Here is a 22,390-nt window from a genome sequence, read left to right as displayed (position 1 = left end):
AGCCTTGTCATAGACTTGCGGCCACGAGTCACCCGCAAACAACAACACTGTGTCATCAGCATACGAGATAACACTACAGTCCTTCAGTATACCTCCCATAGCGTTGATATATACTAAAAAGAGCAACGGCCCTAAAACAGTACCTTGCGGTACTCCGCATTTAATAAACTTAGGATTACTAATTTTTCCATTTATTTTAACATATTGGGTTCTATCAGATAAATAATCCTTTAATAGAACCAAGGGACCGCCTCTAATGCCCACTCTCTCCAGTCTACTGAATAAAATTTCATGTGACACCGTATCGAAGGCTTTCGAGAGGTCCAAAAATACTGCCAAACTTTTTTTTTTACCTTGTAAATTATTATTGACGTCATTTATTAAATTGAAAACTGCATCTTCAGTACTTCTTTTTTCCCGAAATCCGTATTGCCCATCATACAAGATCTTATTTTTGTCCAAAAAACTAATTATTCTAGATTTCAAGCATTTTTCGAATATTTTAGCGAAATTGTTTATAACAGATATGGGTCTATAGTTGGTAGTTTCATAGCGATTGGCTGATTTGTAAACAGGAGTCACAACAGATATTTTCCAATCTGAGGGCAACTTGGAAGATGTAAAGGACAAATTTATTAAGTGAACAAGTGGCCTCATTATATGCACATGGATTCTTTTAATTAAATTTACCGATATTTTATCCTGCCCTGATGTCGAATTATTTTTCAAAGATTTTATATGCATTATTAGTTCATTATCTTCAATTGGAAATAGAAACAGAGTATTGGAGTTAGATTTAGTTTCTTGATTATAGCATGATTCATCTCTAATTATATTTTTCTGAATATTTGAGCCAACATTTATGAAGAAATCATTGAAAACATTACTTATTTCAACCTCATCTATCACTACTGTACCATCATTCTCCAATATAAACTTTTTTTGTGGAGCTCTTTTTTGGGTGTTTGTTATTTCATTTATTAATTTCCATGTTTTTTTACAGTCGTTCCTAGATTCCTCTAATTTAAATTTATAATAATGAATTTTTGCCAATTTTATAAGTTTATTTAAATTATTTCTTAATTTTTTATATTTTGTTTCATCTTCAATATTATGATTTTTAATTGAAATTTTTTTCATATTATCCCTTTCTATTATAGATTCAATAATTTCTTGTGTTACCCATGGCTTACGTTTTCTATATTTACTACTTAATTTAATGGTCTTAGTATGTTTCGCCAATAGAGATAATATTTTATTCTTGAAACAATTATATGATTTTTCGACATTCATATTTGACAAAACATCCCTCCAAGATTCTCTCGATAGTTCGTTATTTAACTCTGTGTAATTTACTTCCACTTTGTGCCGTTGTTGATTAGATACAGTATTGGGCCTCGTTACATTTTGCAACGACAACCCTATTGGATAATGGTCAGTTAAGTAAGTTTTGAATACTATAGGCAAAATATCATCCCTGAACAAGTCAAACTGTTTCATTCTCAGAAATAAGTGATCCAAGCATGTCGACGTATTGTGCGTTACACGAGTTGCCTGATTTATACAAGATATATACCCATTTTGTGTCATTATATTTAAATATTTGATAACATTTATATCAGTTTCCTCTAAAATGTTTATATTAACGTCCCCAATAAATATATCGCACATGGTTGAATCACCTGAAATCCCCCTATTCTCCTGCCCATTCAAGAAAACGTTCAAGTCAGAAGAAGGTGGTCTATATACCCCCATTATACTAAAAGACCATTCCCGCATTTTCACAGTACAGCGCAACAAATTTATTTCATCTAATTCAATTATTTCAGACACAGCATGAAGACTTTTCCTAACATACATCACCACTCCATCATTCTTAATAAAAGTTGAATTATTATAGAAAATATCAAAATTCTCAATAACATACCCATTGAGGTCCTCAATTGTGAAGGTCTCGGAAAGAACTATAATATCTATATTTCTTATATCAATTTCATTTAAATAGATCAATAATTCCTCTAAATTCTTCCGCAGACTTCTTATATTGAAGTGTATTATATTGAGTTTGTTATCACCAACAAAAAAATTGCCTATCTGCCCTATCCGATCCACAACGCTCACCTCCAGACTGCCACCCCTCTCCACCTCATTGCTAAATTCTAAAAAATTTGAAATCTTAAACAACTGAAACTTAACAATCTACAATAACAATCAAAATGAATGTAAAATATGAAAAGCTATATGCCTATGAATCCAACCGCCTGAATCTTCATTTAATATTAAATAATTACATATGAAAATGAAAAGTGCTTGAATGAAATAAACATCTATTTTTAATTACAGTGATTATTGTTTTTGATATTGTAAAAGTTGCAATTTGTTTTTTATTCTCACTGCGTTTCCATCAACGTTTGCGTAAACATTTCCACCAAATGACCATACACTTGTTTTTCCAAAGACAACTTTTGCCGCATTCAGCAAATCAAGTCTCAATCTTGTAAGATCTTCACAAATAAAGATTTTGGTACCTTTAAAATTTTTGAGAGATTTTAGAACTTTCCGTTTATCCATAATGTTATCGAATTTAACGATAACAGGTCGTGATTTTCCATTGTTTACTTCTTTCCCAATTCTATATGCACTCATATTGCTCGCAGATATGTTCGGAACAGCATTATTCAAAATGTTTAATGTTTTTAATGTTATGTTTTCTTGTTTTTCATCGGTGATTCCATGAATGCAGATGTTATTTACTTTCTCGGCCTGATATATATCATCAATTCTTTCTTCGAGGCAATCAATTTTTTCCAAAAGAGATTCTATTACTTTTTCGGAATTTTTTCTATGAAGGTCAAGTCTATCATAGATTGGTTTGAAAATACTTGTAACGAATTCTCTGTCCTTGAATATTTCAACGATGGATTCCTTTATCAACTGCTTCATTTCAGTCTTTTCTTGTTGATTTCTTGTTGGAGCCATAGGTAATTAATTAAAAGTTCTCTTTCCAATGTACGTTGAAAACGCAGCAATAAATTATCACTCAATCAAAATTGAACTAATCAAGACTTTTCAGAAGTTAATACGGAGCTCATTCAGACACGTGTTCACTCCTCGCGCATCGCCTTCTGAAATGAAAGGATGCGATTTTAGATCATGTTATAACCAATACTCCTGTAGCTCTTAAAGACGTAAAATGAGTCGATTATCATAATAGTGATCATGATATTACAAGTTTCACCGTTGATGTAGATGTATCACATGCAAATTCTAAGAATGTCACTTTTAAAGATTTCCGTAATTTTTTGCCGAGTTCTTTCAGTGGCGAACTTGCTTATTCATCTCTTGATAAAATTCTTGTCATGAGAAACATTGATGATAAGGTGGCCCATCAGTCTTGTGTTCTTACACGGTTGTTTGATAAACATGCTCCAGTAAGAACTTGTCGCATCACTAAACCTCCTGCTCCATGGTTAACCAATGAACCAATGCGTACTGCATTGAATTGGAAGCAGAAGTTTTTGCCAGTTTCCTGTAAAGGACTCTTTTACATTAATTGATGCTGATATTGTTGAGAAATACATCAAGGAAATAACCACAAATTCTGCCGGGATTGATGACATGAAAAAAAAAAAATGATAAGGTTATGTTGTCCGTTCATTTTGAAATATTTAATAAATTTAATTATGATTATCGATCCACGAAGTTTGTTTTTTTGAAAGAATTTTATTCTTTCAAATTACAAATCACAATCTTACGATTAGATTTTATAATTTTTAACAAGGTGGATCGCAGTCCGAAAAGATTAATCTAACATACGTATATGACTAAGGTCTAAACGAAACTCAAAGCTAGATTGTGTCTATTTCACAAGTCACCTCGGATTCTGGAAGAATCCGTATCATCACATTTCGAACATTGCATTTTCCACGAACGGATTACGCTGTGTCAACTGCTCTGCTCGAAGATGATCTCGTACCAATATAAAAAATTCTTGCATTCTGAGGAGCTATTTTCCATCATCGTGGAAGGTATCATTGGTTCGACCATTGTCTGAAACAAAGTGCGTCAGAGAATACAAGGAGTTGCGGCCAATAAGTTTACTGCCTGTGTTGTCTAAAATCTTTGAAAAAATACTCACTGCTCAGATACTGAAACATCTGGAAAAATTCAATATAATACCAGAATTACAATCTGGTTTTCGCGCAGGTTTCAGTTGCACTACCTCTTTATTGAAAGTTACTGACGACATATTGACTGCAACTCATTACAAATTTGTTACCATGCTAATTCTGCTTGATTAAACAAAGGCTTCCGATATGGCGGTACATGATATTTTGATCGAAATTTTGAGATAATAATAAATATAATAATAATAATTAAAATATTTATTTGACCCGCATACAAAACTTTCTTACAATCTGTATAACATTATGTACCAATTAAACTAACAAGAGTTCCTTTAACCCTCAAAATGTCAAAAACAACATTAGAAAAAAATATATATCTTTCCCGAAGGCACATCCATTGGCAAGCCACTGGATCTGCCTTGTGTGGGAAATTATTATTTCATTTACTCAAAAACAAAAGGACACTCAAAGAGAAACAAATCCAGACGATATAGAAAAAGAAAAAACATCTCATCTTGAAAGGAAAGAAAAACTGAGCGAGCAGGCACATTATCTAAACATAAACAAATGAATTTCTTCGACCACTCTTGCTGACATCATTTTCAACCAATTTTTGATTTTTCTCTTGAATTCATTAGGAGTTGCAGAATTTCTTATTGTTGTTGGAACCTTATTGTAAATTAAGGGGGCTAGGTACGTATGTGACCTCTGACCTATCGTTTTTATTTTTCGCGGAAAAATAATCCAATTTCCTCTATTTCTGGTACTATATTGATGATCACTGAAGCTTACTGTCATCAAGTTCTTTCTCTGGTGAATTGTCAGAGTCAAGAAAAATAGTTTTCGCAGTACCATAATTCCACTCTCGGCGAACAAGCGTTCAGTCGAAAATAAAAAAGGCTTCCGATAAATTATCTTGATCAACAATTTTTGTGCCACCTCTAGTTTTTTCAAGTGAGTTTTCACAACAAAACCCCATCCCAATATTCCAAAAAGCAGATGAGGCTGGACCAGAACAGTATAGAGCCTCCTCAGCAGCTCTAAACCGCAAAATTCTCTTAAAATCTTGAACTTCGGGACAAGCATGCGCAACTTATTCACCAGATAGTCAACCTGATTATTCCATTTAAGATGAGCATCCAAACAAACACCTAAATATTTGAATTTATACACTGCATTGATCTCACGTGAACAGCCGCATTCTCTAAATGATAACGTTTGGAAATTGGGCATTCCAACAGAGGTGACAGAAAAGGGCATGAAGCACGTTTTTTCATAATTGAGGGTCAACAGTCGAGAATCGAAAAAAAATTTATTATCATGAAATCATCTTCCGCCAAACTCCTTAGTTCCTCCCACGTATCAGCTTGATAAAATATAGCGGTATCATCTGCAAAAGCAACCAATTCACCCCTACTATTTAGAGAAAAGATGGAATTCAGATAGGTAATAAATAGAAGAGGGCCCAATATTGTACCCTGCGGTACACCACATTGAACAGTAGAAAAAGAACTGAAGGAGCTTCCAATCCGTACACACTGTCTCCTACCAGTCAAATAGCTTCTGTACCAATCCATAGCCCGACCTCCGACTCCATAATCGTCCAATATTCTTAATAGTTCTCCATGATTCACCGTATCGAACGCTTTTGCTCAATCTATAAATATAGAGACAAGGCTTAGATGAATCAAGTGGTCGATAAATTTTGCCTGTCAAACTTGCGAATGCATCCTCCTGTGTTGATTTGCCGCATCGAAATCCGAATTGTCTTTCGTTCAAAATTTTACAATCTTCCAGGAATTTATAAGTTCTTTTATGAATTATTGTTTCCAAAACTTTGGAGATACTTGAAATCAAGGAAATGGGTCGGTAGTTATTCATCTGTTCTCGAGACCCCGACTTGAAGACCGGTATTATGATACTTTCCTTAGGTATTTCTGGAAATATACCCGACTCAATAGACATGTTGACTATATGTGTAAGTGGTGACAAAATATACTGCGCACGGATTTAAGTATGTTTGAGGTGATGCCATCCAAACCAGGTGCCTTGTTGGATTTCATGGACCTCACGACTGCCATGATCTCCTGCTGATCCGCTGGCTGAAAAATTAGCTCAAGATGGTTTTTTTCATTAGGAATTCTATATTCATTGAATGTTTATAGTTTTTCCGCTAGTTTCGGTCTAATATCAAAAAAGAACGAACTAAAAGCCTCCGCTATATCTTTGCTGTCATCAAGCATAACATTATCCTGTTGTATTAGATCAGGCTCTATGTTGGGGTTGTTATGTTTATTATTGATAAAATTCTATAGTTTCTTCGGTTCATTCTCATACTTCAGCAATTTCGTTCTGTAGTATTCCTTCTTCGCACTCCGTATGAGTTTCTCGAGCAACTTTTCATAGGTTTTATATTCAGTAATGAGTTCTGGGTTCAGAGGATCAATTCTTATTTTTCGAAAAATCATATTTTTCTCATTAACCGATTTAACTATTCCCGGAGTAATTCAGCCCCTACGCTTTATCTCTATTTTCCTTTCCTGTCTCTCAAAAGTGCCTTCTGAAATATTCTGTTTGAAAACCGTTAAAAATTCTTCAGTTGATTTGTTTGGATCCCTCTCCTTCAGGACATTCCTCCAATTATGAGATGCCAAGTGATTATTTAGTTTGTGGAAATTAAGATATTTTTAGTCCCCTCCTTAAGTGCCATCGTTTCGGATTGAATCCTTAGGAACAACATTATCGGATAGTGGTCAGTTATATCACACTGCAAAACAGCCGCCGAAAAATCATCTTCTCGCATCTCAGTTTTTAGAAATATATGGTCGAGACAGGTCGAACTGCTAGGTCTTGTCACGGAATTATTCAAAGAAATGAAACCCTGCTCGCACATTACATTTTGATACTCTTCATCTACCTCCTTGCCCGACAAAATATCAAAATTTGTGTCACCAATAATTATATTAATATGATTTCTTTGCTTATTTTTCCGGAAAAAATCCGTGAGAAATTCATTGAATAATTCTTTAGAAATATCATGTGGTCTATAAACAGCTATAAGATTAATTACACAGGAGCCAAAAAAGCCTTTAATTGCATTAAATCCAAAACACCATAAGTAAAATATGGCATTTAAACTTTATATCATTTCTTACATAAACAACAACACCATCATTCTGGTTAACACTACCATTGTTATATACTAAGCTATAATCGGGAATTTGAAACATTGACACATCCACGATTTTCCATATTTCAGTGAGAACTATGAAATCATATCATATGAACAATCTATTTCATTCAGAACTAGTTTTAAAGAGTCAAGATTTTTATTTAGACTTCTTATATTAACATGGAACACCTTTACATTGAAATCGCGCTTTACCCTCACAAAATCATTCAAATCTTGAAAACCAGAGAAAATGTCATTATTTGATTTGTGAATAGATGTTATATCAAAATCTTCAAAATAATGATCCATAATTATGCAATAGTATTTGAAGATCTATAGTCCGTTCTTTCACGTAGCTTTTTAATTTGGATCTCATACAAAGGACAAATTTTATCAAGTTCAGAGTAATTAACATCATATCTGGTTTTGGATTTGTTATTATTTTCTATACAGTTGATACATGAAAATTTTTTGGACTCACAGTAATAATATATTGGTTTTTCAGAGAGTGCGGTTATGTTATTGAAAAGTTATCTATCAGACAGAAAACAATATGTTAGAATTGGCAGCAAAATGTTTGGTCCTATAGATATTTCCATTGGTCTACCGCAGGGCTCAATTTTGGGCCCCCTTCTTTTCATTTTATATACACACAATTTCAAAAACTCTTTGGAAAATTGTAAAGTTCATTTCTCTATGGACGATACGAAATTATATTATAGTTTTCATCCTGTGGTATATATCAGTATGAAGAACCTGTATATTTTCATACTTGAGACGACAAGGTCCGTATAACCAAACACCATCTCGAAATATAAATATATTTACTATGTTTACCCTTGTCGATCGTGTATCGATCGTAATTTTCAACTCGCAAGGTTGTTGTGAATATACAATATATATACTAAATATGTACATAAGTATCATGTCGCTAGATACATGAAGTAGTAATAATAATCTTATTCAGTAGTATTCTGTATTTCATTCATTCGATGCTTACATTCTTGAATTACATCATATGAGATATCATCTGTGATTAGTTCAGTGTGGCGTGAGAAATAAATACCCTTTGATCAGTCTGCAGAGTATTAATTGACCATTCCTTCAACTGTTTAACGATTGACCGAACCTACCCTAGCTGGGTACATCACAATCCTGAAAATATTGACGAGAGTATTGCGGAGATAAATGCAGATCTTGAAAATATTGCCGGAATATCACTCAGCCATAACTTAAAAATCAATTCGAGTAAATCTCAAGCTATATTCTTCGGCGGTCATAAGATCTGTGATTTTCTGCCACAAACTGCTAAGGTGTCCATTGGAGCGGAGGATATACCAATTGTAGATTCTGTTCGCAATCTGGGTCTAAATATGGACAATTCGTTTTGCTTCCGTACATATATATCAAACTGTACTCAGAAAGCCATCTATGGTTTTCGCATGCTTACCCCCATAGAGGGTGTCTCCCACACGAACTTAAGATTACACTTCAACAGTTTGGTTTTGTCATCGTTTAACAACTGTTCTCAAATATTTTATCCATGTTCGGATCAAATTACTCTTTACAAGATTCAAAAAGTTCAAAACAGTTGCTTGCGTTTCATTTATGGTTTGAGGAAATATGACAGAATAAGTCACAAGTTGAGGGAAGCGAAGTGGCTAAATATGCAGAACAGATTCAAGTTTGCAGCTTTGGTTTTTACAAAATACAAAATGGCGCCGAATGAAGTTGTCGTAAATGAACTGACGAAATTAAAGAGAGAACATTTAATTCATACAATTGTCAATAAAAATGTACCGAAAGGGCTCACAGTAAGTCAAGAACTTCGTTTTTTTGTTGAAGCTGAGGATTTCGATCATAATTCCAAGGATATTCAAGCAATTCCAATTATGGAACCTAACCTAAATAGGGATAAATTGGAAACAACACTTCAAAACAATATCAAGGTACTGGAAACAGAATTGCAATATTCTAAACGTATAATTAATGATTTGGAGAAAACAATTCACGATAAGAATATCATCATTGAATTATTGAAAAATAAACATGTCACACGAAGTGAATTATTATTATTATTATTATTATATATCATAATATTATAAAACTCCGCCGGTGATTCTCCATGGGTGAATTGAGTAGCTCATCGGGGTCACTGCCGGTCCCAAGCCCGGATAAAGGAGGAGGGTTCACAAGTGAGGCTAGCAACCTACTTGTTGTAAAAACAATTAATGCTCCTAGGACTAACAATGTTGCCTCGGACAGGATTGATCAATCGGATAACGACACGGCGAGAAAGAGGAGAAAACGATTAAGGAAACTGAATATATTGCGGATAGGATGCTGGAATGTGACATCTTTTAACAAGAATGATCAAGAGATATTGATAGAGATCAAAAGACACAAAGTTGACATATGTGCTCTTTCGGAAACAAAAAAGAAAGGTAAAGGCAACATCAAATACGAAGACTACATTTTCATATATAGCGGGAAAGGAAAGCACGAAAGAGCTACATCGGGAGTCGGCTTGATGGTACATGGAAAACTCGAAGCGAACATAGAAAATGTCATATATGTCAATGACAGGATACTGCAGGCAATATTCAAATTTCAGGACACGAGTATTACCCATATTATAAGCGTATATGCACCGGATATATCTAAGCCCTCAGAAGAGAAAGATGCCTTCTATGAAGACCTGCAAAGGGTACTCGACGGAATACCAGGAAAGGACGAAATCATGCTGCTCGGAGACTTCAACGCTAGAGTTGGTAACGGTGTGATAAGAGGACTGAAAAACCGATTCAACGAAGAAAACATCAATGAAAATGGAGAACAACTAATTCAAACATGCGCACAAAATGAATTAAGAATAAATAACACATTCTTCCCACACAAACCGCAGCACAGCTTCACGTTCGAAAACTCAAGAGGTCAAAAATCAGTAATAGATTATGTGATAACTAACAAAAACGTCCATCCATCGAAAATACTCGACGTGAGAGTCTTGAGCTCAGCTAACACCATAACCAACCACAACCTCGTCCTAGCGAAAATCAGGAACAAAGTACAAAGAGAGCGTAGAACCCAAGCCATTCAAACTGAAAAGCTTAACATTGAATCGCTGTCAAATGATTCAACAAAAGATCTATATCAGAGGAGACTAGCACTACAGATAAACAACAACAAGATCAGGGAAGCTGATGACGTCGAATCCGCTTGGAAAAAACGGAGGACGAACATCATCACAGCCGCAGAAGAAGCCCTGGGACGAAGGAGAACCACTTCAAACGGTAAAAGACAGACGAAACCCTGGTTTACAGAGGATGTGAAAACGCTAGCTGAAGAAAAACGCACCGCATACCTTCAGTTCAGAAGTAAGAAGCTAACATGCGAAGGGTATAAATTAGTACGAAATAGGGTAAACGAGCAAATACAGGCAATAAAACGAAGCTTCTGGGAAAAATTCTCTTCGGACATGGAGCATGATCTGTATGGAGCACAAAAGAAGGTATGGAACATGCTAAGAAATAGGAAAAAGCCAGTTAACGAACATATACAAATGACAAGGATATCATCGGAAACTTGGGAAAAACACTTTCATCAATTATATGGCAAAACCAACAAAGTGGTATGTGAGTATGGGGATGTGGAAGAACATGGGAATTGGTCAATATCCCAAGAGAAAATACGTCAAACACTCAATGCACTAAAAAATAGAAAATCACCTGGTTTGGACGAGATAACCAATGAAATGCTGAAATACGGAGGGGATGACCTAATTCAGGAGCTGCACACCTTGTTTAACAGAATAATTACCACAGGAAGAATACCAGAACAGTGGAAACAAAGTATTACAATACCCATATTCAAAAAGGGAGAGAGAGCCCTCCCCGAAAACTATCGAGGAATAAGCCTCCTAAGCACAGTATCGAAGCTACTAACAAAAATAATATCAGACGAGGTAGTCTCAACAGGAATATCCGAGGAACAGCAAGGCTTCAGAAAGAACAGATCGACGATAGATGCCATATTTACCATCAGACAGATCACCGAAAAAGCCATAGAATTTAACAAAACGGCCTATATGTGCTTCATTGATCTCACCCAGGCATTCGATAGAGTACGCCTCACGGACATAGTGCGACTACTAAAACAACGAAAAGTAGATACAAACATAATAAGACTCATTAGCGAACTAAATACCAACACCTCAACATTCATCAAGACGGAATCGGGGCTGACGAAGGAAATACCAATCGCGTCAGGGATACGACAGGGAGACAGCCTGAGCCCAATACTTTTTAACGTGGTCATGGACGAGATCATAAGACAGGTTAAGAGCAAGAGTCGAGGATACAGAATGGGAAGAAAAGAAATTAAAATCATGTGCTACGCGGACGACGCTGTGATAATTTCTGAAAATGAGGATGACCTTCAGAGACTTCTCTATGCTTTCGAACGAGCGGCAGACTGTTTCAACATGATTATCTCAACCCAAAAAACCCAATGCCTTTCTGTATCTAAGGAACCGAGAAGATGCAAGCTGGCAGTGTATAATAAGAGTATCGAGCAAGTAATGTCGTACACATACCTTGGCTCTAAAATAACAAGTAGCAGAAATTTAAAAGAAGAGGTGCAGAGCCAAACAACAAAAGCTTCCCTGATATCAGGATACCTACGCGATATAGTATGGAGGAACAAACACTTGAGCACAGCTAGCAAGGTCAGAATTTACAAGACGTGTGTGAGGCCAGTCATGACATACGGCATTGAAACACGAGCCGAAAATGCTCAAACCAAAAGACAACTGAGAACAACGGAAATGCGAGTACTGAGAAGTATAACGGGCTATACATTGTACGACCATAAGAGAAGTGAGGAAATCAGAGAGATCTGTGGACTACAAGACGTGGTGAGATGGGCCAGAATAAGACGAAGACACTGGAGAGACCACGTAGATAGGATGCCCGACAACCGACTACCCAATATAGCAAAAACAGAAAAGCCCAATACCTCGAGACTCCCAGGAAGACCACCAAAACGATGGTACGAGAGCTGGAAGTCGGCATCCCAAGAATGAGGAACATTGCAGAAAACACAGGACTAAGTCCTAACGTAAGATGAAGAAGAAGATAATATTATAAGAAACAAACAGCCTCCATATCTGTACAGGAGAATTAGATTTAGAACTGACGTGCATACTTTGAACACTAGGAATAAGGGACTCATATCACCTCCTCCTCATTGTTTGGCCATTTTCGAAAGATCTTTCACCTATTCCATCTACAAATATTATAATACATTTATATCGTTATCTTACCAAACATTAAATGTATTTACATTGAAGAGGAAAATTTGGCATTCTTTTTGAAGGTCAGTAAACTGTATGATGACCATACCTCAATTTTTTTTTTGAGCAATATATAACAGGAATTTGGACAGAAATAATAAATAATCAACTATGATTTTGCCAACGTTTCGGAACGACTTGTTCCTTTTTCAAGGCTGAATATGAAGCATTTATTCATCATAAATAGAAACATCAAACATTTGATTTCATACCTCATCATACAATTAATAAAATATATATTTAAAATAGTAAGTCAAAGTGGAGAATAAACAAACGGTTTCGACGTATGTCAGTCAATAGATTAAAAAATATTTTAATCTGAAGGAAAGGCGTTCACCATCCTCACATTGGACCTGAAGCGAACCATTGACAGTCACTCGCACCACTCAATAAGGTATGCATTGAGAAGATTCAGAGTTGATGAAGACACCTCGCAGTATATTATGACTAACTTTGAGGGAGCATCAACAACCATATACTGCGAGGGTGAAGAAATGGCCAACATACATCTGAGAAGAGGAATGAAGCAGGGTGACCCCCTTGCATCCTTATTATTTGATATGGTGTTGGATGAGCTAATTTCATCCCTCAGGATCAGGAGTGGACATACAATGAGACCGGCAAACATATCGGTATTGGGATATGCAGATGACCTCCTAATCCTGGCAGATAACGTTAAAATTGCACATTTCCTCCTTAAATACCCGTGTCAGTTCTTTGAAGACAGGAATCTTGAACTGAACCCCTCTTAGTGCACTTCACTGTTGCTGGGAAATGTCCCTTTCAAGAAGAAGCTATATTTACACACGAAACCAAAGTTCTATGTCAAAGGCAAGCCCATCCCCCCTTTAACATCCATGGGGGCAACGTTCAAGTACCTTGGATTCCGATTCAGTGAAGAGGGAGCGACTCCGTGCGACCTTGGTGGCCTGATCACGTGAATTGGTCGCCTGATGAAGACTTCCCTGAAGCCACAGCAAATATTCGACAATACTCAAGAACTTTTTGTGCCCGAAATACTTCCACAGCCTACAGTCTCCATCTGTTAATCTTAAGATCTTGAGGATTGCAGACCGTAAAATCGAAAGAGCCGTCAAAAAGATCTTGAAGTTACCAACGCACATCATCGACGAGGCACTATACACCCCGACGAAAATGGGTGGCCTGGGTGTCTTTTCATTTGTCAGGAAAATACCGGTGATTCTGTTGGATAGACTGGAGAGAGTGCAGAATACGTGCACAATGTTTAAGACGGTGATAAAAGAAATTGACGGATGGATGAGGAAGATAACCAGGATGATAAAGCCTGGATACAGAACGGCATCTGAAATAGACTCCTCGAATGCCCGCGCCTCGACCAGTCCTTCTATGAAGGAGACACCCTTCAATCATTTAACGATGCCGCCTTTGGATTCTTCGTGATGAATCCGCCGAAGATGTGGTCAGGAAGAGACTATATATATGCTATTAAACTTAGGTCCAATACTCTACCAACAAGAGGACTTCCGTATGGCCTGGCGGACGCCAGAATGTGCAGAGCGGGATGTGGCAGAATAAAGTCATCTAATAAATGACGTGCATGAATGGATTAACGAGATTCTCACTGCCCCTACCTACTCTCCTCAGGGGCTGTCGGTTCGTCGACAGTACGGGGATCGCCGCACCCGAGGTACCCTAGGACCTGGCAAGCTTGCTTGTCTTGAATAAACCGTCAGTAGGTCATGTCTCTGCTGACGGGGAGCTTGGCTTAACCGCCTGGCTCGCAGAGATGATTCTCTATAAACATCCCCAACTTCAAGGTGTGGAGATCGCCGATGAGTGCATGGTCAAGGGGGAGCTTGATCACTAGATTTCCTTACCGCGGGGACCAGGCGAACCTTAGCGGGAAATTTAGCCTTCCTTCCGGTACGGGCGCACTGCCGGAGGGTGACTTTTATCTCGGCCCTATTCGTGGGATTCAATATGGAAAACATAAGCAAAGATAAAACAGAAGAAAGGATAAACAAGGTTACTAAACTGGCTAAAGAGTTGGAATTGAGTATGGACAAAGGAAAAACCAGTGCAGGTAGTGGCACTGGGAGAGGGAGGAGTTCCAGCGTGAACGTAAGCACGGCTGAGAAAGTTAGGAAGATGGGTTCCGACCTGAGGGAATTTCTACTCTCGGAATCAAACAAGGTCAGCAAAAATGCTGCCTCGTATATTCTGAGAGTTGTTGGGGAGTATAAGAGCATGCTGTCTCAGCTCACAGCTGAGAATGCTGGCTTAAAGGGCAACATAAATGAGAAGGAGAAATGGCTCAAGAAGATAGAAACAGGCGAAATAACGCTAAAAGGTCAGACCCAGAATGTCTGGGTGGGACCAAACGCGGCGAGCGCGCCGGTACCAAGGGTAACCCCCCCGAAAAGGGAGGCCCCAAAGTCATACGCGCTCGTCGTAAGAGATATGGGCGGCAAGCTTGACAGCGAAGCTGTTAAGAAAAAGGTTATAGCTGAGGTGGCAGCTGAATGCGACATCCGCGTCACAGCGGTACGCAAATGCAGAAAAGAGGGCGGAATTGTCATTGAGACAAAATCCGCTCTCGAGCTTGAAAGCCTAGAAAATTGTAAGAAGCTTAAAGGGTTAGGTTTAAGTGTAGAGAAACCTAGGAAACTAGGTTTCAAAATGATTGTGTTTGACGTCCCGTCAAACCTTACTGAGAGCAATCTCATCAATGAGCTCCATAGAAAAAATGGGTGTGGGTTGGACAAGGAAACCTTCATCAATAAGGTGAAGGTTAGAGCCAGAAGTGGCTCAGGAGATAAAGGAAATGTGGTGCTAGAAGTGCCTCAGAAAATAAAGGATGGCTGGTTGAAGGAGAGGAGAATTTATCTCCACTTCAGCGCTTGCAGGGTAAAAGAGGCAAGTATGGTAGAGCGTTGCCACCGGTGTCTGGATTTCGGACACCGGGTGAGAGAGTGCAAAATAACACAGAATGTCTGCAGAAAATGTGGGAAAGAGGGGCACGTCTTTAAAGAATGCAAGGGCAAAGAAGAGTGCAGAATATGTCTGGCAAGAGGAAGAAAAGAAGGAACGGGACATGGTACTTCTAGTGCCAAATGTCCCGAATTCCTATTAAGGATGAAAAAGGTCAGAACTAGGATGGACTCTGGTTAACGGAGGACATCCTAAAAATCCTGCAGTTGAATGGACAAAGATGCTACGGCGTCATGAATGAATTGGGTGAGTGTATGAAGCGAGAAAGGTTGAGCATATGTTTACTGCAGGAACCGTATGTGAGGGATGGGAATGTTGTGGGATTACCCAGCGTCATGAGGACGTATGCTTCGGCGAATGGTGGGGCAGCCATTGTGATCAATGATTGCAGTGGTGATGTCGTACCTGTTCCCGAACTGATTGATGAATTTGGGGTATGCCTGTGGTTCAGGAATGCCCGGTATGAAGGGTACTTGGTTTCAGTCTATTGCCAGTTCAGTATGGAGTTGGAACCATACTTGGGATATTTGGAAAGAGTGGTCAGCATAAGTGGTAATAAACCAGTCCTTATGGGGCTGGATGTGAATGCGACATCTCCTTTGTGGTACAGCAAGGGAATGAGTACATATGGTGCAAGTGTGGAAAGGGGCCTTCGAATGGAAGATTTCTTGACTGAAAAAGGGCTTCTTGTGGCTAATAAGTACTCTGAATGGTACACCTTTAGTGGAGCAGCAGGGCAGTCAGACATTGATCTGACATTGATGAATGAAAAAGTGGACGAAATGTTCACAACTGATTGGGTAGTCAAGCCGGACTGGAGCATCAGTGACCATAATGGTATACTGATTGTTTTGGGAAGGCGAGAAAGAAAGACAGGAATGAAAGAGATAATAAAAAGGTGGAGCATGAGAGGGGTCAACTGGGGCGAATATAGGGACCTCATTAGGTGGGAGGCTGATGGAGTCGGTTTCGATCGATTCGACAGTCTTTCGTCTGGTGAGAAAGTCAATCTAGTGGAAGAATGGATCACTACGGTGAATGAGCAAATGTTGAGGAGGCCAGTCAATACACCAGGTAGGACTACTTGGTGGACTGTAGCACTCCAACGAAGAAAGAAAGAAGTAAGAAAGGCAAGAGTAAAGTGGCAGGTTAATAGGAAAAGGGGTGAGTCAGAGAGAGAAAGAATTGAATATTTCCGTTTGAGGAAATTGTATAAGAGAGAAATATATGAAAGCAAAAAGAAAGACTGGGTTAATTTTGTTGAAAAGCATGGGAACACTGATCCTTGGGGAGAAGTGTATAAGATATGCATGGGAAAGAGGCGAAAGACAGACATATGTGGCGTGAAAGTTGGGGCAAACACCACTCGCACCTGGTGCGAAACGGTGAATGCACTTATGGATGGGTTTTTCCCAGTTGACCCACAGGTCGAATCTAGGCAAGACCTGATTCTGAATGAAATAAAAGAGCCCAGTATGACTGAGGTAGAAGTGGCTGTTAAAGGTCAAAAGAGCAAGAAGGCCCCTGGTCTGGATGGAATATATCCTGAGATGGTTAAGAATGTCTGGCTTTGTATACCTGAGTTCGTGCTGTCAATGTACAGCACCATTTTGAAAGAGGGGATCTTTCCTGAGAGATGGAGGGTGGCGTCGGTTGTGGTCCTGCTGAAATCTTTGGATAAACCCAGGACGGAGGTGGGATCGTATAGGCCGATTTGTCTCCTTCCCGTTTTTGGGAAGGTTCTGGAACGAATCTTAGTCAATAGGCTGGAAAGCAGGTCTGGCGAAATGTCTGACAGACAGTTCGGCTTCTCGAAAGGGAAGTCAACAGTCGATGCATGGCTGGAGTTTGAAAGGATAGTAGAGAGAGCACAGGACAAATATGTCCTGTGTATTTTTGTTGATTTTAAAGGCGCGTTTGACCACCTTAAGTGGGGGTATATCCTGAGCCGATTGAAAGACATAGGATGTGAGGAAATGGCGCTGTGGGAAAGCTACTTTAGTAGCAGGAAAGCAATTATGAAAGGTGAGCATGAGTCAGTAACACGAATGATAGAGAGAGGATGCCCACAAGGGCTGGGCCCAAAATGTGGAATTTATGTCTGGATGAACTTTTGAGAGTATATGAGGATCGAGAGATAGAGGTAGTTGCGTATGCGGATGACGTGCTCCTCATAATGAAAGGAAATAGTCGCCTTCAACTGGAGGTAAAAGGGACTAATAGCATGAAACTTTTGAGTGTATGGGCTGCTAAGGCAGGGGTAAGCGTGTCTGAAAAGAAGACAGTATGCATGCTGATGAAAGGGAGGTTGGACCGTAATAGGCCACCTAGGGTGATTCTGAATGGCAACGCTGTTAGGTATGCAAGCAGCATAAAATATCTGGGTGTAAGAATAGAGGAGGGTTTCAGGTTTTCTGGCCACTTCTCTGAATTAAAAGGAAAGTTAGTCCGACTAACTGGGTGTCTGGGAAGGGTACTTAGGAAAGATTGGGGACTCAAAAGGAAGGCTATAAATGTGCTTTATGGTGGCATGCTGCAAGCATGCGCCATGTATGGAGCGCATGTTTGGTACAGATCTATGGTGCATGGTTATGCAAGGGTGGGGATCAATAGATGTCAGAGGGTGGTAATGGGAGCATGCTTGAGGGTATGCCGCACAGTTTCGACTGATGCAATGCATGTATTGATGGGCGTAACTCCATGGGATTTGCTGGCAGTGGAGTTGGGTGTGGGGTATAAGCTCAAAAAGGGCTTGCCAATGAACGAGCAAGACAACAGGTGGATGGGTGAGGGGGTGAATGATATCATGGGAAGTATTGACAGGCTGAGGATATCACTAAAGAGGACGTGGCAGACAAGATGGGACCAAAGCAATCTGGGAAGGGTTACACATCGGTTTATACCATGTGTCATCTACACGCATGAAAATGAATGGTTTTCTCCCAGTCTCTGGTTGGGTTATCTCATCACGGGACATGGGAGTATGAACGAATTCCTGAATAGAAGAGGCCTCAGTGATAGCGACAGATGTGTCTGTGGGGATATAGAGACGTGGTTTCACGTTCTCTTCGAGTGTACAGAATACACAGAAGAACGAAGAGTGATTCTGGAGGGTATGTTGGCGGGGGCCAACATTGATTATGATTTAAGCTGGATCTTGGATACAGCAGAGAAATATGAGAGAATGTTGAGCTTCTCTCGGGAGGTGTTCCGTAAAAGGACACTATCCCGTAATATAGACTCTTGGAGGGGCCCTCCCGTCGGAAATGACGGGGGAAGGTGAGGGATTGTTCCCCTTTGTTGGGATCATTGTGGTGCATGGCGGATCACTACTGGTTAAAAGACATGATTCTGGACTCCGGGAAAGAGGGTCGGAGCTCTGGACTGGTGATCTGGAGCATGTTGATTCCAGTAGTACCGACGGGTAGTAGTGAACCCGCACGACCAGAACTTGCCTCACCAAGGCATGGATCCTCAAGATCCTAATTTGGTAGGGAATACGTTCCCGAAGCATGTCAAACCAATGACGGTATAATTGGTACTACGGGAGGGCATGCCCGCGGGAGCAATCCCGTCCGCCCTATTGGGATAGGTTTCGTAGTGTCAGTCGGTTGATAGCCTACAAAGCTGGGCTAGAGAAGTTCTGCCCTTCTCGGCGTGTGAGTTGCGTATACAACTCGGGAACTAGCCTGCAGAGCTAGTAGAGGTTGGATAGTGCCTCCTTTCGCCAGTAAGGGTGTAGGTCTTGAGAACTGAAGCCACACTGGTAGCAATGTTGTCCTTAAGCAGCATTGTGCGCTGATTTGGCGTACCGAAATCCCGCGCCCATGGGGGCCGTGATCATCAACCTCTTGGAGGTAGGCAGGTCACGTTAAATAATCTTTCTCTTCGTGCCCCTACCTACTCCCCCCCGACGAGTCATTACCTTATCGTGGTGGGGGGGTACATTTTCACTATTTTTCTACACCGATGCTTCACGTTTAGCGTGATGCATCGCAGGAGAGATAGAGGAAATGCGAAAAATGACTCAACCTTTCAATATGATAATGGAAAATCATAGAGAAAAAACTCGCGTGGCAGTCGGAACTGTCGCGCCGGTCGTCGAATCGGGTGCTAGCATAGGCCCACTTCGACCGTTATCCATCGACTGTGCGACCTCCACCTCATCAGTTGCTCAGGCTGAGAGGACCGGATCTGTTACTGAGCAGGGGTCATCGTCCTCGACCCCAATATCTCCTGTTTTGATGGGTATCAAAACCCGTCTTCGATCGAGCTTCTTGGCCGATGCTCCGGAGGCAACTCTGGCAGCTAAGCCTATGGAACCAATCGTAGAAGAGCCTACGGGCTCGACTCTTCTAGAAAAGCTGAAGAACAGCTCGGCGATCCGTTCGGCGGTGGAGGAATACCTCCACAATGCCAGCAACAAGATCAATAACTCCCAAAAGCAGTTCATCCTGCAGAAGTTTGCAGAGCTGGAGGGAATTGTCGCGTCAACTCTTCTGAAGTGTGCCGTCCTTGAGGGTAGGCTACAGGAGAGGAGCAGACTGGAGGCTACTCCATCAGCCACACAGCCTGCTACAAACCAGACAGTAGTCCGACGCTCGTACGCGAGCGTCACAGCGACTACTAAGACAAATTCGTCTATAATTTCAGCCGTAGTATCCAAGGCTAAGAACGAAAGAACGCCGATATTTGTCAAGGCGAGCAACCACAAGGACTCTTCTAAGGTCCAAGCTTCAATAAAAGAGGCCCTACGCAAGGAGGCTTCCTCGGCAAAAATTCTCACTACGGTGAGAGTCATGTCTGGCGACTTCCTAATTGCCTGCGCATCGCATGAAGATTCGCTAATTGTCAAGAAAGCTCTTGACAAGGCGAAGCTGGAATATAACGCCCCGAAGAAGATCCTTCCAAGGGTCATTCTTCATGACGTGTCTAAGGACACCAACATCGATGAGCTCATCGATGATATCATAGACAAGAACTTGCCGGATCGTTACGATCCGTCTTCAGTAAAGAAAGAGACGAGGGTAATTCACAAATTTCCCTCGAGGACTTCTGAACAGAAGGTTGTTCTGAGCGCACCGGCATGCCTAACTAATGAGATCACCCGTCAGGGCAGAGCATATGCTGGGCTCCGGGCACATCGCGCTTACGAACATGCAAGTGTTTCGCGCTGTAAGAAGTGCCAGTCATTCCGACACCCAACGCCAAGGTGCAAATTGGATCTCCCAATTTGCTCACACTGCGGCACGAAAGGCCACTCCGTCTCGGAGTGCGCCAAAAAGGAAAATCGAGCTTGCTGTATCAACTGCAAGCTCAAAAATCTCAAAAACACGGACCATCCCGCTAGTCACAACTCCTGCCCTATCTACAGGAGAGCGATCGAGGACTTCGCATCGAAGATTGACACCTCGATCAACCATCTAAAGGCGCCGGCCTAAGGGTGGTCCAAATAAATGCGCAGAGATCCGCAGCCGTGTCGGCAGAGATCTCACATATCGCTCACTCGAAAAATATTGACATTTTTTGCATACAAGAACCTTACCATGCTCTCAGCGAGGTGAGGGGCTCAGGTCTTAGAGCACGTATACTTCGAACGTCTCAGGATCCATTCGGATCCGCCATTGCTATTTTCAATCCTCAATTGATCTAAGCGACTTGTCGGATCCACATATCACTGTGGCCTCTGTCCATCACGATGGGCTAACATTTCTATTAGTTAGTGTCTATTGCCAATACGGATTAGACATTGACCCCTTTCTACTAAAACTAGATTCTATTCTTAGGCAAAACAGGGGCAAAAGAGTCCTCATCTGTATGGACTCTAATGCAAAATCCCCTCTTTGGTTCTCTAACCATAGGGACCATCGTGGGTCTCTTCTCGAGGACTTTATCGACCGTTCTGGGCTTATCGTCCTCAATATAGTCCAAGAAAATGGCCAATGAAATACGAATTTTGAGGTTAAAACTTGAATTTTCGATATAAGTTACTTTGAAGCATCTAAAAACGAACTGTGAAAGGTTTTTTTAAATTCACCCCCGGGAAGGGGTGAAAAAAAATAAAAAAAGGGGTTTTTTTGAAATTTTGGGGAAATGGTAAGTGTTAGAAAAAAAAGTTTCGAATAAAAGTTGTAGAGCGTAAAATTTCACATAAAAATGTTCTCACAACTTTTTTTCCTAAAATTGAAATTAACTGAGATATGGTAGCTAGAAGCTAGGGGATGATAACAGGAACTTTAAAAAATCATAAGTTGTTGAAAAATTGAAAAAACTCATAATTTTTTTTTTAAATTACTTATATGATTATAAACTTTAATTCTAGAGAAAAATTTTTTTTTTTTAATTGTTTATAAAAAAGTTATAACAATTTAAAATTTTTATTTTCAAATTAAATCAACTTTAACTGATGAAAATATATATACAGGGTGAGTCTTTGACTTGTACATATATTTTAACCGAAGATTCTTGGGGTCAAAAGAAACACTTTTTTTCTTTACCATTTTTTCCGATTCGGCCCTGTTAAAAAGATATAGCCATTTTAAATTTTCATAATGAGCTAATTCACCCCTGGTAACCGGAACACTGAAGTTTTCGCAAGTATAAGATATACAATTTGAACCTTGGAAATAAGCTATTAAATTGAAAAAACTATCATAAACTCACTTTTAACATTCCATTTGTTGAACAAAGTAGTATTTTTAATACAATAAATGAGTTATCCCAATTTCAGTGACGATAAATATTAAATATTTTTCTCTTGATTTT

The sequence above is a fragment of the Harmonia axyridis genome, chromosome X (genome assembly GCF_914767665.1).
Source record: "Harmonia axyridis chromosome X, icHarAxyr1.1, whole genome shotgun sequence".
Classification (NCBI taxonomy): Eukaryota; Metazoa; Arthropoda; class Insecta; order Coleoptera; family Coccinellidae; genus Harmonia; species Harmonia axyridis.
Note: the sequence above shows the minus strand (reverse complement) of the source record.